This window comes from Neofelis nebulosa, chromosome 1 (assembly GCF_028018385.1).
Source record: "Neofelis nebulosa isolate mNeoNeb1 chromosome 1, mNeoNeb1.pri, whole genome shotgun sequence".
NCBI lineage: Eukaryota > Metazoa > Chordata > Mammalia > Carnivora > Felidae > Neofelis > Neofelis nebulosa.
Genome location: NC_080782.1, coordinates 132,787,091 through 132,806,090, shown reverse-complemented (window position 1 = coordinate 132,806,090; position 19,000 = coordinate 132,787,091). Strand labels below are relative to the sequence as shown.

Below are 19,000 nucleotides of genomic sequence, written 5' to 3'. Positions count from 1 at the left end.
CGAGATGAGGATTGGTTTTCCTGCTAGAAATTCCAAATGTGGAGTTAAGGGGAGAATGTAGGTGATCACAGACCTTCCTGTCAGGTATTGGGTAGGACATGCCATTTACATTCTCAGAAACTCTCAGAATGGGAAATTTGACTCAAGCTTTATGATTCTCTGTATGTAAGAACATATATACACACAATAATTTAACTTCTTCCCTTAAGATTTAGATATAATTTATTCCTTTGCCTTACCTTAATTGCTGTTAACTAGAACTTCTAGTACTTTGGTGAATGAGAGTGGTGTGGTATTCGTAGTCTTAGAGGAAAACTTTCAGTGTTTCACTGTTGACTATGATGTTAGCTGTGGGTTTGTGGTATAGGACTTTTATTATGTTGAGTTATGTTCCATCTCTACCCAATTTGTTGACACTTTTTATTATGAAAGGAAGTTGTATTTTGTCAACTGCTTTTTCTGCATCTATTGAGGTGAACATGTGATTTTTAGCTTTCATTTTATTAATGTGATATACCACATTATTGATTTGTGGATTTTGCATCCCGGATAAATCCCACTTGTCCATGGTGTATGATCCTTTTAATATGTTGTTGAGTTCATTTTGCTTAATTTTTTTGTGAGTTTTTGCGTCTTTATTCATCTGGGATATTCACCTGTAGCTTTCTTTTCTTCCACTGTCTTTGTCTGGTTTTGGTAATCTCAAGCCCAGATGATACAGTAAACTAAGCAAAGTGGGTATTCACCTCACTGGGCATATGGGATAGAAGAAAACAAGTCACAGCCTAAGGTAATACCAAAATGAAAATAGAGAATATAGTAAGAAAAGGCAGATGCATTTGGTGTTCTTCCCAGTATAAGTCATCCATTGCGTTAGCTATCTTAGAGGCCCCATCTTGAATGCCTACTCTCCATCTATTTATCTCAAAAAAAGTTCCACTTATACAGAGTCAATATTCATCCCTTTCATTATAAAGAAGCCTGGTGGGGAAATTAGTTTCACAGTTATTTAAGCAATTCAAGTAACGTACCTATGTCAGTTATTATAAATGTCTCTTTTTAAATCATTTGATTCAGCTAAAACATTTTTATTTAAATTTTTTTTCAACGTTTTTTATTTATTTTTGGGACAGAGAGAGACAGAGCATGAACGGGGGAGGGGCAGAGAGAGAGGGAGACACAGAATCGGAAACAGGCTCCAGGCTCCGAGCCATCAGCCCAGAGCCTGACGCGGGGCTCGAACTCACGGACCGCGAGATCGTGACCTGGCTGAAGTCGGACGCTTAACCGACTGCGCCACCCAGGCGCCCCCAGCTAAAACATTTTTGAGTCCATATGATACGACAAGCACTGATCTAGGCATGAGATACTCAGACATGAGCAAACCAAACAAGGTGCTTGTCATCAAAGAGTTAAAATTTAGGCACAGCAGTGGGGCAGAGGGGTGGGGGCACCGAGGCAAGTCGGTTCTGGGGGGGGGGGGGCGCTCCTTCAATGGGAGCATGCAGCATCGGAACTCGGCCACAGAGGTGGGGAAGGAAAAGTGCGCCAGCAGTCTTGGCGCGCGCACCCCACAAGGGCTGTTACTGCCTCTGCTCACCCTCCCTCACCCTCCCTCGGCTGGCAGGCCTCTGGTGTGGCGGTCTCTGATGGTGTCATCAAAGTGTTCAATGACATGAAGTTTCGTAAGTCCTCAACACCAGAGGAGGTAAAGAAGCGCAAGAAGGCGGTACCCTTCTGCCTGAGCGAGGACAAGAAAAACATCATCTTGGAGGAGAGCAAGTAGATCCTGGTGGGTGATGTGGGCCAGACTGTAGACGACCCCTATGCCACCTTTGTCAGGATGCTGCCAGACAAGGACTGCCACTATGCCCTCTATGATGCCACCTACGAGACCAAGGAGAGCAGAAGGAGGACCTGGTGTTTATCTTCTGGACACCTGAATGTGCACCCCTTAAGAGCAAAATGATTTATGCCAACTCCAAGGATGCCATCAAGAAGAAGCTGACGGGGATCAAGCATGAATTACAAGCAAACTGCTATGAGGAGGTCAAGGACCGCTGCACCTTGGACGAGAAACTGGGGGCAGCGCCATCATCTCCCTGGAGGGCAAGTCTTTGTGAGCCCCCTCCAGCCCCCTGCCTGGAGCATCTGGCAGCCCCAGACCTGCCTGTGGGGTTGCAGTCTGCCCCCTTCCTGCCAGACCCGAGGGGCTGGGGGCATCCCAGCAGGGGAAGGACAATCCCTTCACCCCAGTTGCCAAACAGCCTCCTCACCCCCTGGACCTTCCTCCTACCTCCATCCCTGACAGTTCTGGACTTCCCAAACTGCTTTTAATCTTCTCATTCCTCTTGGGTTGAAGCAGACCAAGTTCCCCCCGCCCAGGCACCTCAGTTTGGGGGGGGGGCTGTATTTTTTTTAACGATACCCCACCTGTACCCTCCTTTTCCCATGCTGCCAACTTTTAACAGCAATAGTGACTGTGTTTGTCTGTTTAGTCCTGTGTATAAAAGGAATGTTGTGGAGATGAACCCTCCTTGTGCCACTGGTTCCCTTCCCTTTTGCCCCTGGTCTTCGCCACTGATGGAGGCAGGACCAGTAAGGGACCTTCACTTAAACACACACACACACACACACACACCAGTAAAAAAAAAAAGTTAAAATTTAGAGGACACAAATGGTAAATAAGCAAACAAAGAAATTTACATATTATGATAAAGTCTGGAAAAGATTAAAATTCAGGTGAGACGCTGAAGAGCAACGGAAATCACTTTTATGTGGGGTGATCAAAAGAGTCTGTGGCGATGTGAGGTTTAAGTTGAAATCTGAAGAAAATGACCAAACATATGAAAAGTTAGAAAGCAGAGCATTCCAAGGAGAGGAATAGTAAGCAATGTTTATATGGGAAGGGTGAAGGAAATGATCTTTAAGAAATTTAAATGAGGTCAGTGTGACTGGAGCATAATGAGAAAGGGCATGAATGATGTAAGGCCAGGTAGTGTACATATCAAGAAATGCCCTGTGGAACAATGTAGAGTCTGGATTATATTTCTTATCAGTGAGTTTCCATTGAAGGTTTTACCCAGAAGGTGGCATCATCTGGTTTTTATTTTTTTACAAGACCAGTATATCAGCTATGTGGAAATTGAATTAAATAAGGGCAGTGTAAAAGAAGGGAGACCAATGACTGGTTTGTGACAGTAGTCTGGACAAGAGTGATGGTGTCTTGGACCCACGTAGTGGGCTGATTCTTAGATTTTTGGTTTGAGCAACAGGGTAGATAATGGTGGTATCTATTGAGATGGGAATACCAGGAATTAATAGTTTTAAGTAAGAGGTAACCCAGAGGTTAGTGTTTAATAAGTTAGGTTGAGATGTGTAACATGTTATATTTAAAGGTGCTGAAGATCTTGTCTTTTTTAGTTGGGAGATTCATGTTTGACCACAGTGATGAAAATGTATGCTTACATAAGTTTACTGAAATTCAAAAGTAATCGGCAAAAGTTTAGAAATAGAATTTATAATTTCCAGGTAGCAAAGAAGAGTTAAGAAAACCTTATCAGCATGACCAACAGCTAGGGAAGGTCAGTGAAAACAAGAAAAAATAAATCATATTATAAACAAAGTGTCAGAATATATCTAGACATCTCAGTAATTATACTAGATATAGTTACTTTGGTTGCTTATAAGTTTTTGCTATAATGTTTCATGCTAAAATGAGTATATAAATTTTGGTAAAAATTCATGAGTATTATATAGGAAAATTCCTAGCAGTGGCATTGTATGTCAGAATGTGCATTTTAGGTATGGCAGCTTATCAATTACATATCAATTGTTCTTTAAGACAAACAACTTTTGTCTTCACTTATTTTACTTATTGATTGTGTTTTCTATGTTACTGATTTCTGGTCTGATATTTATCCTTTCCTTTTTGTATGCTTATTTTGGATTTCATTTACACTTCTTTTTTGGGTTTGTTTTTGTTTATTAAGGTAGAAGCTGAAGCCATAGTTTTAGTATCTCTTTATATACAAATAGATATTCTATACTATAAATTTCCCTCTAAATCCTGCTTTAGTTCCATTACACAAATTTTGATGTGTTCCCTGTTCTCTTTTCATTAAAGATAGTTTCTCATTTCACTTGTAATACCTTCTTTGATCCATGGATTATTGAGAACTAAGTTTTCTTAGTTTCTGAATGTTTAGAGATATCCTTCTGTTATTGAAATTAAATCCATTTTTGTCAGTGACCATACTTTGTATGACTTGAATTACTTAAAATTGATTGAGACTTGGCTATGGTTTAACTGGTAAATATTCCATGTATAGTTAAATGCAAACTGTATTCTTTTGTTGTTGGGGGAATATTCACCCTTCCTGATATTCTTTTGTTTGTTTATTTATTTTTGAGAGAGAGACAGAAACAGAGACAGAGTGTGAGCAGAGAAGGGGGAGAGAGAGAGAGAGAGAGAGAGAGAGAGAGAGTGAGAGAATGAATGAATGAATCCAAACCAGGCTCCAGGGTTTGAGCTGTCAGCACAGAGCCCAATGTGGGGCTCAAACTGATGGACTGTCAGATCATGACCTGAGCTGAAGTCACATGCCTAACCCACTGAGCCACCCACACGCCCCTCACCCTTCCTGATTTTCTGTTCCATTAATCATTGAAAGTGTACTGTTAAAATCTCTGACATCTAAATATGTATTTGTCTATTTCTCCCTGCATTTTTATCAATTTCTGCTTCATGTGTTTTAAAGCTCTGTTATCAGATGCATAAATGTTTAAAATTATTTCCTCTTGATAAAGCAACCCCTTTATCATTATAAAATGACCTTCTTTTACCCAGATAATATTTTGCTCTGTAATCTACTTTGAGCGTAGACTCCAATCTGTGATTACTGCTAGCTTAACATTAAATATCTTTTTTAAAATGTTTATTTTTGAGAGAGAGTAAGAGAGAGAAAGCACACATGTGCAGGGGGAAGGGCAGAGAGAGAGAGAAAGAGGGAGACAGACAATCAGGAGCCATAAGCACAGAGCCCGATGCAGGGCTTGAACTCATGAACTGTGGGATCATGACCTGAGCTGAAATTAAGAGTCGCATATTTAATCAACTGAGCCACCCAGGTGCCCCAACATTAAATATATTTTACCATTGATTTTCTTTGTAGTATTATATTTAAAGAGTATTTCTTGGGCAGCATATAGTTGAGTGTCATCTTTTCATCCAATCTGACAATCCTTGCTTCCCCCCCCCCCATTTTTCCCCTTTAATCTTTTATTCCATTTTTAAAATTATAATTCCACCACAAAAGGCCCCGAATAGCCAAAGTAATTTTGAAGAAGAAGACCAAAGCAGGAGGCATCACAATCCCAGACTTTAGCCTCTACTACAAAGCTGTCATCATCAAGACAGCATGGTATTGGCATGAAAACAGACACATAGACCAATGGAATAGAATAGAAACCCCAGAACTAGACCCACAAACGTATGGCCAACTCATCTTTGACAAAGCAGGAAAGAACATCCAATGGAAAAAAGACAGTCTCTTTAACAAATGGTGCTGGGAGAACTGGACAGCAACATGCAGAAGGTTGAAACTAGACCATTTTCTCACACCATTCACAAAAATAAACTCAAAATGGATAAAGGACCTGAATGTGAGACAGGAAACCATCAAAACCTTAGAGGAGAAAGCAGGAAAAGACCTCTCTGACCTCAGCCGTAGCAATCTCTTACTCGACACATCCCCAAAGGCAAGGGAATTAAAAGCAAAAGTGAATTACTGGGACCTTATGAAGATAAAAAGCTTCTGCACAGCAAAGGAAACAACCAACAAAACTAAAAGGCAACCAACGGAATGGGAAAAGATATTTGCAAATGACATATCGAACAAAGGGCTAGTATCCAAAATCTATAAAGAGCTCATCAAACTCCACACCCGAAAAACAAATAACCCAGTGAAGAAATGGGCAGAAAACATGAATAGACACTTCTCTAAAGAAGACATCCGGATGGCCAACAGGCACATGAAAAGATGTTCAACATCGCTCCTTATCAGGGAAATACAAATCAAAACCACACTCAGATATCACCTCACGCCAGTCAGAGTGGCCAAAATGAAGAAATCAGGAGACTATAGATGCTGGAGAGGATGTGGAGAAACGGGAACCCTCTTGCACTGTTGGTGGGAATGCAAATTGGTGCAGCCGCTCTGGAAAACAGTGTGGAGGTTCCTCAGAAAATTAAAAACAGACCTACCCTATGACCCAGCAATAGCACTGCTAGGAATTTATCCAAGGGATACAGGAGTACTGATGCCTAGGGGCACTTGTACCCCAATGTTTATAGCAGCACTCTCAACAATAGCCAAATTATGGAAAGAGCCTAAATGTCCATCAACTGATGAATGGATAAAGAAATTGTGGTTTATATACACAATGGAATACTACGTGGCAATGAGAAAAATGAAATACGGCCTTTTGTAGCAATGTGGATGGAACTGGAGAGTGTGATGCCAAGTGAAATAAGCCATACAGAGAAAGACAGATACCATATGGTTTCACTCTTATGTGGATCCTGAGAAACGTATAAGAAACCCACGGGGGAGGGGAAGGAAAAAAAAAAAAGAGGTTAGAGTGGGAGAGAGCCAAAGCATAAGAGACTGTTAAAAACTGAGAGCAAACTGAGGGTTGATGGGGGGTGGGAGGGAGGGCAGGGTGGGTGATGGGTATTGAGGAGGGCACCTTTTGGGATGAGCACTGGGTGTTGTATGGAAACCAATTTAAATAAAATAAAATAAAATAAAATAAAAATAAATAAAATAAAATTATAATTCCAGTGTAGTTAATATACAGTGTTATATTAGTTTCAGGTATACGGTACAGTGATTAAACAGATTAAACAGATCCATATATTTATTCAGTGCTCAGTAAGATAAGAGTACTCAATCCCTTTCAACTATCTCACCCATTCCCCCATCTGCTTGTTCTCTATAGTTGAGTCTGTTTTTTGCCTTATCTCTCGCTCTTTTTTCCCTTTGTTCACTTGTTTCTTTTCTTAAATTCCATATTTGAGTGACATCATATAGGAGGTGTCTTTCTCTAACTGGCCTATTTCACTTAGCTTTATACTCTCTAGAACCATCCATGTTGTTGCAAATGACGAGGCTTCATTCTTTTTTATGGGTGAATAATATTACCTTATATATATAAACCACACCTTTTTTAGCCATTCAACTTTGGATTGACACTTGGACTGCCTTCATAGTTTGGCTATCTTAAATAATGCTGCAGTAAATACAGAGCTGCTTGTATCCCTTTGAATTAGTGTTTTCATATTCTTTGGGTAAATACCCAGTAGTATGATTACTGGATCATAGGGTAGTTCTGTTTCTAATTTTTTGAGGAACCTCCAAACTGTTTACCAGAGTGGTTACACCAGTTTGCATTGTTATCAACAGTGCATGAGGGTTCCTGTTTCTCCACATCCTCATCAACAATTACTGTGTCTTGTGTTTTTGATTTTAGCCCTTCTGACAGATGTGAGGTGGTATCTCACTACAGTTTTGATTTGCTTTCCCTGACAATGAGTTATGTTGAGCATCAACATCATAAGCATCATGTGTCTGTTGGCCATCTGGATGTCTTCTTTGGAGAAATGTCTGTTCATGTCTTCTGCCCATTTTTAAATCAGATTATTTGATTTTTGGGCGTTGAGTTGTATAATTTCTTTACATATGTTGGGTATGTTGTTTGCAAATGTCTTCTCCTATTACATAGGTTGTCTTAGTTTTGTTGGTTGTTACCTTTGCTGTGCACAAGCTTTTTATTTTGATATAGTCCCAATAGTTTACTTTTATTTTTGTGTCCTTTGCCTCTGGAGATATAACTAGAAAAATACTCCCTTTTTTGGTATGAATTTATTGTCAAATTGGTTTCCATACAACACCCATTGCTCATCCCAACAGGTGCCCTCCTCAGTGCCCATCACCCACTTAGAAAGATATTCTTACAGCAATGTCAGAGAAATTACTGGCTGTGCTTTCTTCTAGGGTTTTTTTTATGGTTTCAGATATCACATTTAGGACCTTAATCTATTTTGAGTTTATTTTTGTGTATGGAGTGAGAAAGTGGTCTAGTTTCATTTTATTGCATGAAGAGGTCTGGTTTTCCCAGCATCATTTGTTGAAGACACTGTATTTTTCCCATTGCATATTCTTGCCTCTTTGGTTGAAGATGAATTGACCATATAATTGTGGGTTCATTTCTGGGTTTTCACTTCTGTTCCATTGATTTGCATGTCTATTTTTGTGCCATTACCATACTGCTTTGGTTACTACAGCTTTGTAAATATAACTTGAAGTCTGGAATTGTGATACCACCAGTTTTGTTTTCCTTTTTCAAGATTGCTTTGACTCTCCTTGGTTTTGTGGTTTCATATAAATTTTAGGATTGTTTGTTCTAGTTTTGTGAAAAATACTGTTGGTATTTTGATAGGGATTGCATGAAATGTGTACATTGCTTTGGGTAGTGTAGACATTTTAACACTACCTATTCTTCCCAACCATGAACATGGAATGTCTATTTCTTTGTGATTGTCTTGAATTTTTTTCATCAGTGTTTTCATAGTTTACAGAATACAGATCTTTCATTACTTTGATTAAGTTTATTTCTAGCTATTTTATTATTTGTGGTGCAGTTGTAAATGAGATTGATTTCTTAATTTCTCTTTCTAGTGCTTCATTATTAATATATAGAAATGCAACAGATTTCTCTACATTGATTTTGTATCTTATTACTTTACTGAATTTATTTATTGGTTCTAGAAGTTTATGGTGCAGTCTAGATTTTCTCTATATAGTATCATGTCATCTACATATAGTGAAAGTTTTACTTCTTCCCTAACAACTTGGATGCCATTTATTTATTTAGTTAGGTATCTGATTGCAGTGCTAGAATTTCCAGTACTATGTTGAAGAAAAGTGGTAAGAATGGGCATCCTTATTGTGTTCCCAGTTTTAGGGGAAAAGCTCTCAGTTTTTCACCATTGAGTATGATATTAGCTGTGAGTTTTTCATAAATGGCCTTTATTATGTTGAGCTATGTTCCCTGTACACCTACTTTATTGATGGTTTTTATCATGAATAGATGTTGTACTGTGTCAAATACATTTCTGCATTTATTGAAGTGATCATATGGTTTTTATTTTTCTCTTATTGATGTGACATATCATGTCAATTGATTTGCAAGTATTAAATCACCTTTGTATCACTGGAATAAATCCCATTTGATCATGGTGAATGATTCTTTTCATGTACTGTATGATTTAGTTTTCTAATATATTGTGGATTTTGCATCTGTGTTCATCAGGGATATTGGCTTGTAGTTCTCTTTTTTTTGAGTTTTTATCTCACTTTGGTATCAGGGTAATGCTGTCCTCATAAGATGAATTTGGAAGTTTTCCTTTCTCTTCTAGTCTTTAGAATAATTTGAGAAGAATAGACATTAATTCCTGTTTAGATGTTTCGTAGAATGTACCTACAAAGCTGTCTGGTCCTGGACTTCTGTTTGTTGGGAGTTTTTTTTATTACTAATCGAATTTTCTTGCTGTTAATCCATCTGTTCAAATTTTCTTTCTCCCTGTTCCAGGAATGTATCAATTTCTTCTAGGTTGTCCAGCTTGTTGGCATATAATTTTTCATAATATTTTCTTACAATCATTTGTATTTCTGTGGTGTCATTTATTTTATTTTATTTTTTTTTGATAAATCTGGTTAGAGGTTTATCAATTTTGTTGATCTTTTCAAAGAACCAGCTCTTGGTTTCATTGATCTGTTCTATTGTTTTTTTAGTTTCTAGATCATTTATTTCTGCTCTAATCTTTATTATTTCCTTCTTTCTAGTGGTTTTGTGTTTGTTGGTTCTTTTTTTAGTTCCTTAAGGTGTAAGGTTAGGTTGTTTGACATTTTCTTGCTTTTTGAGATAGGGCTGTATTAGTATAAACTTCCCTCTTAGAATTGCCTCATCCCAAAGATTTTGTAGTGTTGTGTTTTCATTTTCATTTTTCTCCACATAATTTTTGATATTCTTTGCTTTCTTGCTTGACCCATTCATTGTTTAGTGACATTTATTTATTTGTTAAATAGCCTCTTTACTTGTAGCCCAACATGAGGCTTGAACTTACAACTCTGAGATCAAGACCTGAGCTGAGATCAAGAGTCAGATGCCTAACTGAATGAACCTCCCAATTGTCCCAAATAGCATGTTATTTAACCTTCATGTATCTGTGTTCTTTTCAGAATTTTTCTTGTGGTTGATTTCTAGTTTCATAGTGTTGTGGTCTGAAAAGATGCATTATATGACTTTGATCTTTATGACTTTTTTGAGACTTGTTTTGTGACCTTATACATGATCTTTTATGGAGAAGGTTCCATTGGAATCTTCCATTGAACATTGGAAAGAATGTGGCAGTGCCTGAGTGGCTTAGTCGCTTAAGCGTCCAACTTTGGCTCAGGTCATGATCTCATGGTCTGTGGGTTCAAGCCCTGTGTCGGGCTCTGTGCTGACAGCTCAGAGCCTGAAGCCTGCTTCAGATTCTGTGTCTCCCTCTCTCTCTTCCCCTTGTGGTCTCTCTCTCTCTCTCTCTCTTTCTCTGTCTCTCAAAAATAAATAAACATTTTAAAAAATTTTTAAGAGAAAAGAATGTGTATTCTGGTGTTTTAGGATAAAATGTTCTGAATATATCTGTTAAATCTATCTAGTCTAATGTGGTATTCAAAGTCACTCTTTCCATGTTGATTTCCTGTTTGTGTGACCTGTTAATTTATGGAAGTGGGGTATTAAAGTCCTGTGATATTATTGTATTACTATCTTGCTTCTGTGTTGGGTGCATAAATATTCACACATTACATCTTCTTGTTGGATTATCCCCTTTATTATTATTTGTTGTTCTTTTTTTGTCTCTTGTTACAGTCTTTGTTTTAAGGTCTATTTTGTCCAATATAAGTATTGCTACCCTGGCTTTCTTTTGACGTTCACTTGCATGGTAAGTGTTTCTCCATCTCTTCATTGTCAGTCTGCATGTGTCTTTAGGTTTGAAATGAGTCTGTCATAGACAGCATATAGATAGGTCTTGTTTTCTTAACCATTCTGTCACCCTACATCTTTTGATTGGAGCATTTGGTTCATTTACATGAAAATTAATTATTGATAGGTATTTATTACCTTTTTGTTACTGGTTTTGTAGTTGTTTTTGTAGTTTTTCTGTGACCTTTTCTTATGGTGTGCTGGCTTTCTTTAGTGATATACTTTGGTTCTTTATTATTCATCTTTTGTGTATCCATTACTGGTTCTTTAATTTGTAGTTACCATTAGGTTTGTACATAACAACTGCATATAGTAGTCTTTGTTAAGTTTGAACCCATTCTTTACTCCTCTTACCACCTTCCCCCCCACCCCAACATTTTAGGTATATGGTGTCCTAGTTTACATATTTTATTCTGTGAGTCCCTTGACTGATTTTTACAGATACACTTCTTTTTACTGCTTTTATGTTTCCTACTTTTGTTACTCTACTTTACAGTGTTTCCTTTCTACACAAAGAATCCCCTCCAGCATTTCCTGTAGGGCTAATTTAATAGTCATAAACTCCTTTAGCTTTTGTTTGTCCTGGAAACTCTTTAACTCTCCTTTTCTTCTGAATGATAGCTTTGCTGGGTAGAGTATTTATGACTGCACTTTTTTTTTCCTTTCAGCACTTTGAATCTATAATGTCTCTTCCTTTTAGTCTGCAAAGTTTCTCTTGAAAAATCTACTTATGGGGTTTCCTTTTGGGGTTTCTCTTGTATGTAACTGTCTTCTTTCACCTTTTTGTTTTTAAAATTCTCTATCATTGCTTTTTGCCATTTTAATTACTATGTGTCTTTGTGTGAAGCTCCTTGGGTTGATTTTGTTGGCGGATCCTGTGCTTCCTGGATCTGGGTATCTGTTTCCTTCTTCAGATTACTGAAGTTTTTGGCTATTATTTCTTCAAATAAATTTTCTGCCCACTTTAATCTCTGTTTTTCTTCTAAGATTCCTATAATGGGAATATTAATATGCTTGATGAGTCACTGAGTTACCTAAGTCTATTCTTATTTTGTATCTATTTTTTCCTTTGTACTACCTGCTCAGCTTGATTACTTTCCATTAGTCTGTCCTCCAGGTCACTTACTCATTCCTCTGCTTCATCCAACCTGCTATATATTCTATCTAGTGTATTTTTACTTTCATTTATTGTATCCTTCATCTCTGATTGGTTCTTTTTTAATCTCCTTGTTCAGGGTCTCACTGATGTCTTCCACTCATCTCTCAAGTCCAGGGAGTATATTTATGATCATTATTTTAAATTCTCTATCAGACGTATTATTTATATCCATTTCTTTTAGATCTCCTGTTGTGGCTTTGTCCTGTATTTTCACTGAGGACATATTCCTCTCCTCATTTCATCTAATTCTCTGCATCTGGTTCTGTGTGTTTGGAAATTCATCTATTTCTCCTGCTCATTATAGTAATAACCTTATGAAGAAGAGTTCTTGTAGTACACTGCAGTGCCATGTCCCCTGTTCACCAGAACCTGGTGCTTCAGGTTTTTTCCTATGTAAGTTGTATGTGCCCTGCTGTTATGTTCTGGCTGATTTTTCTTTCAGTCCACTCATCTGCAGTGGCTCTCTTTGCTTATTGCGAGCAGTGTTTGATCCCTGGCTGGGATTGTTTACATAGTTTTAATAAGGTATGCACCAGTCTGCTTATAAAATAAGACCTTCCCCTCCTGCCACTTGGACCAGGGGTGCTTCGGCCCATCCACAGTGTGTGCCTGGGTGGGGTGCACAGTTTTAACAAGGTGTGGGTGGGGTTCAACAGGGCTCCCTGCTGGCAACAGACCAAGGCAGGTGAAATGTACAGGTGGAGAGACATTGTATTGGCAAGGTTTGTGTCAGTCCTCTGGTGGAGTGGACCAGCATTACCAGGACCAAGGCAAATGTGACTAGAAATGGAAGATCCCCAGAAGTTCATGGGTGACAGGGCTTGGTGTAAGCAAGTTAGGTAGTGTGTGTGGGTGCTGTGCTGCTTCCCGCAGGTGGCTCTGAATTTATGCTGCGAGTCAAGGGAGGGAAATGGTGACTGCCAGCTCCTTTGTTACTGGAGGAGTCTTCCTGTGAATCCTGACCCTCCAGGCACTCTGTGAGATGAGTAAATAATTCCCATGTGTTCCAGGCATTTTTCAAATTGCTGGTTGTACACTATATTTCTGCAGATTGTTTGTTGTGCTTTCTCTTTAAGGGCAGTCACTCAACTTCCCATCTCCCTTGGGACCCTCCCAGAACCAAGCTGGTTTATTTTTGAAATTCCAGGCTTTAAGTCCCATTGGTTGTAAGAACTCATGAAATTTGGCACCTCTTGCTTTCTTAGCCAAATGTTAGGGGGATTCATCTTCCCTGTGTGGGCTGCTTGGTGTGATAGTCTGTTTGTCTCACTTATCTGTGCCTACAGGTCCCTCCCTTGTGTGGATACTGTGGTCCCTTTAGCTTACCACTGCATGTCTGCCCTTCCTACTGTCTTTGATGTGTCCTCTTCTCTACCTTTAGTTGTGGAGTTCTGTCAGTTTTCATGTAGTATTCTGAGCTATTTATACTGATATGAATGTTATCTAGTTATATCTGTGGGGCCAGGTGAAGTTAGGGTCCTCTTACTCAACCATCTTCCCAGCCTCCCATTCCCTGATAGTCCTTGCTTTTTGATGGGAATGATTAGATTAGTTATATTTCATGTGATTATTAATATGGTTAAGTTAAAATCTAGCATGCTACTAATCTATTATCATGCTGTTATTTCTGTTATTCTCTGCCTTCTTTGAATTAATTTTATTAGTATTTTGTTTCTCTTCTTTGTTATTTTATTAGCTATAACTTTTTTTGGTATTATGCTTATAGTTGTTTTGGGGTTATATATTATCCATCATTGATATATCACAATCAGCCATCAAGTAGATGTTATGCCACCTCATTTATGATGCATGGACCTTAAAACTGAATATATCCATCTCTCCTTGCCTGACTTTTGTACCTTCATTGTCATATATTTTTCTTCTCCATGTGTTCTAATTCCCTCAGTGCATTGTTATTCCTTTTACATTAAGCGGTCCATAATCTTTCAAAAATATGTAAATAATAAGAATATATTTTATTGGTACCCATTGAGTTATTTCTGGCATTTTCTCTTTGTGTAAATTCATATTTTCATTTGGTTATCATTTTCCTTCTGCTCTAAGGACATCTTTAAACATTTCTTTAATTACAAGTCTTCTTGTGATAATTCTTTGAGATTTTGTGTGATTAAAAAAACCTCACTTTTTTCTTATCTTTTAAAAATATTTGCTGGAAATATAAATCTAGAGTGACAAGTATTCCCCCGTCCCACCTCAGTCCTTGAAGATGTTATTCTCTTGTCTTCTGGCTTGCCTTACTTCCAATGAGCAGTATGCTGTCATCTCTATTTCTTGTCATGTGTATATACTGTGTATTTTCCCTCTGGTTAATTGTAAGATTATTTATTTACCTCTAGTTTTAAGCAGTTTAATTTAGATGTTCTTTGATATAGTTTTGGTTCTTTTGCTTCTGGTGATTTAAGCTTTTTGGGTCTGTGTGGTTGGTAGTTTTAATTGAGATTGAAATTTTCAGGCATTATTTGTTCAGGTACATGGTTTTTTCCTTCTCTTTCTACTTTTTCTTCATGAACTATGGGCACATATATATTAGGTAATTCAAAGTTGTCCAACAGCTCACTCACACACTGTTCGTGTACTTTTATTTTTCTATTTTATTTTGTACAGTTTTTTTTAGTTTTTAAGTTCACTAATCTTTTTGGCAGCAGTGTCCAATTTGCTATTAATCATAGCCTGTGTGTGTGTGTGTGTGTGTGTGTGTGTGTGTGTGTGTGTGTTTTATCTTTGATATTATTATTTTCATCTCTAAAAGTACAATTTGGGCCTTTTTAAAGAATGCATATCTCTCATCTCTTTTTAATAAGTCATTATTTCCTATGGTTTTTTTTAAGTTATAAAGTACAGCTATAAACCTGTTTTAATGTTCCTGTCTACTAGTTTTATTATCTTTGTTATTACTCTGTCACTTTCTCTTGATTTATTTTTCTCCTTCTTATGTACCATATTTTCCTTCTTCCTTGTTTTTTTTTTTTTTTGCCAGTAATTTCTTGTTGAATGGTAGGCATTGTGAATTTTAACTTTTTTGGTGCTGCATGTTTTGTGCTATATTTTTGTAATTGAGATTTATCACTTTGGCTGAAGCAAGACCATTGCTTTTTGTTTCCTCTCCTTTTTTTCCCCATGATGCTTTCTCTTTGTTCATATAGTGTCCTCGTACACCTGTGCTAATGAGTCCTCAACTGAAGACTTGAAACCTCTGTAGGTTTCCAGAGTTTCTGTTGGTGTAGCCCTCTTGTCTCTGGAATTCTACTGTATATGTCATAGCTGTGTAGGACTCACAACTCTGTTACCTCACCTCAGGGAACCAAGGCACTATTGGCTTCCCACTCTTTGTACATGAACTGGATTCTTTATCCAGGATGTAAATTCTGGCAGTTGTAGGCCTCAGCTCATTTATTTCCTTCCTTTCAGGAATTACTGTCTTTCATTTCCTGATGTGTTCTATATTGAAAACCATTCTTTTGTATATTGTGTTTCAGTTTTAACTTGTTTCTTATTTTTTGGTGAATCTGGATAGAAGTAGAAATCATATGTTTTTATTTTGATTTAACTTGTTGGGTGCTCTGCAGCTATGGCTTGATTTTTTTCCTTCAGTTTCGAAATTTCTCCACCATTTCTTTTCCAGTCTTGTTCCTACCTATCTTCTATCCCTTTTTCTCTGCCATTCCAATTACACACATACATATATTGCAATTTTTCTTTCTATCCCCTGGGTCTTTTACTCTTTCTTCTGTGTTTTTCTTTACTTTTTTTTCTTTTCTTTTTAAAAAAATCTTTCCATACTTATTGCTAGAAAATTTCTGTTGATTATTTCCAGTAAGTGAATAATTATTTTTATAATATGCTATTAAATCCATTTTTAGAGTTATTACTTTTGAGATTGTATTTTTCAGTTCTAGAATTTAGACTTTCTTTTCCAGTTTTCTCCTGTAAGCCTTATTTTATTTTCATCTTATCTCCTTGAACATTGTAACTCCATTTATTTTAATTATAGGCTTTGTGCCTTCATTATCTGTATTCCATGAGCATTCATTTTTATTGTCTGTTGTTTCTCTTCTTTTATATTTATGTTGTTTTATTCCTCATAGTCCACTTTAATTTTGAATGGCAGTCATACATGTAGTATGAAAACAAAATGTAGAAATAATTTTAAGTTTTGGATGATGTTCTTCCTTCAGAGGAATGTATTTGCTTCTAACAGGTAGCTCAGGCAAGTCAAAGTCATAGAGCTAGTATGTTTCCACATTTATGCTTATTCCCATGTTAAATGACCTCAGCACAGAGAGTGGAGACATGTGAGGTGCCTCTTCTTACGTTCTGACTCTAATTTTGTTCCACTAGCATGCGGTTGTCAAATCATACCTCAGCTTTTCAGCTTCTCAACCTCTTCTCAATTTAGCAAGTAGCATTTGGAGATGTGTAGCTCCAAATGCTGGACTCCCCTCACTGCCTTCTTTTGGGTCTGGGTTTCAAAATTTTTAGTGCCTTGTTGGGTCTCCAGTGCCTTCAGCAGATACTTTTAATATTTTGTCCAGTTACTACTTATTCTCTCTGGGACTATTGGTTTGAATTACCTTACTTGTGATTATTAGAAGAGGAAGTTCCATTCTTACTCTCATCTTATTATATTAGTAAGTATCTGTAACCCTTTGATCAAGATAAAATTAATTTATAATTAAATATTTTCTGAAGTAAGTAAATTTTATTTGACCAGAAGTAAGAAATGACTCTAAATTCTTTAAGCTAGGGACATGAAGAAAATGTTATTGGAGAAATGATCAAAATTAGAGGTGATAATTGGCAATGGGTATCCATAATTTTGAGTGGGGCTAAACTTTGTATAATGATTAATTTAGCAAATGTGGTTTTGACATACTAGTAAAAATAAGTTCACATCCCAGTTAATTGTTCACAGATATTCTGTTACTGTGCTTTTGGTAGTGATAGTTTGAGCCTGAGCTGAATCTAATGTAGTAGGTTATTTGTGTGTGTGTGTAGGCATGGTCAGTGTAAACTCTAGTAAGGGAAATTGGGAAAAATTAAAGCTTGGGAGAATGGTCAAAATCAAGAAAGTATAATGTAGAAAGATTACTTAAAATTTTATAATGGAAAAAATTAAATGTTTTATTAATTGAGGTTCATTAGGAAATATGAGTATGAACTAATGACTCTAGTAAAAGTGTATTTTTCAGCATTGTCACTAAAGAGAACCAACAGAATGTAAATACCAGTAATGGGTATTGAGGAAAAAATATAATATTCATACCTACTACTTATATTTTAGACTCTATTTCACTGTACATTAGAAGTATTATTTGAAGAGTACATGATTTCATGTCTCTGGCCAGGGAAACGTTAAAAATAAAAAGTGTTTGAAATATCTTATTGCAAGAAGTCAAAGGTCTTTTGAAATACTAGCATAGCCTTGAAGAAGCCAAGTCTATGGTGTTTCCATTAGCTAAATTGGTACAAAGTAAGACTTGAAAAGACTAATAATTATTGCTAATTGGAACAAATTGAGTCTGTGAGAATCTACTACTCCTTAATGATATTCAAAAGGGAAAAGTTAATATGATTTATATAAAAACATAGTTGTATTACAAAATAATTAAATATTCTTAAGAGATGAGTTAAATGTACAGGTCAGTCTATTATCTGCTGGACAGTAAAACCTCTTAGGGAAACTAATAATAATATGCTTCTTATTTTTTGTCTTCCTGGCCTGGTAGGCTATCAAAAGCACTACTCATTTTCTTAATCTCTTTGCCTCCTCTTCTGGAATCGTCATGTTTGCAGGAAGAAAGCAGATTCAAATGCTAGTATCAACTTACAGGGGGATTTCTATCTTTATTTTATTTTACTTTATTTTAATTTTTAATATGAAATTTATCGTTAAATTGGTTTCCGTACAACACCCAGTGCTTATCCCAACAGGTGCCTTCCTCAATACCCATCACCCAACCTCCTGTCCCTCCCAGCCCGCACCATCAACCCTCAGTTTGTTCTCAGTTTTTAAGAGTCTCTTATGTTTTGGCTCCCTCCCTCTCTAACCTTTTTTTTTTTTTTTTATTGGAATTCAGCCTCATGATTCACTACTTGGAGGGACTGAAAAGTATCTTCAAAAAAAATCTCAATGCTTAGAAAAGAGTTAGGTGATCTTTGATTTCTCATGCTTCTTGCCACCCACTAAAAACATAAAATCATTGTGATTTGCAAATCATTAATTCATAAGTTTCCATTACTGCTGACTGATATGGTAAATATACATTAATGCAGAACCATTGATTATTTAGGCAGACTGAGAAAAACTTGAAGAATTGGCCTTTTGGAAAGAAAACACAATAAAACAAAATTAAATAAAACCTACATGAAAGAGATAGGGCCAGAAGTTCTGTTTATATAATGAGGTATTTATAATGTTTTAATTGTGGGGATAAAAATCCTCCTTTATGTACTTTGGAAGCATGGTAGTGGTGACAATGAATGTCACTTAAGTTAATGTGACCTCATTTGGACATAAATGCTCTTACATTTGGGGTCATTTGTGTTTTATACTGAACATTGCAATAAATTCTGAAGGCATAGAGTTGTAGCACCGTTATTCCAGGGGAAATTCTGGCTGTGTTTAAAAATAGAGAATCTTTTAATATTGAACCTTTAAAACTCTTGAGTATTATAAGTATTTTTCTAACATAAATTAGTAATACAAAAATAGTTTTAAAAATGTTATAA

At 36.8% G+C, this 19,000-nt stretch overlaps 1 pseudogene; it reads left to right on the top strand.

The window, feature by feature from the left end:
* Window positions 1-1,629: 1,629 nt before the first annotated feature.
* Window positions 1,630-2,363, top strand: LOC131516271 (cofilin-1-like; annotated as a pseudogene).
* Window positions 2,364-19,000: the final 16,637 nt, after the last annotated feature.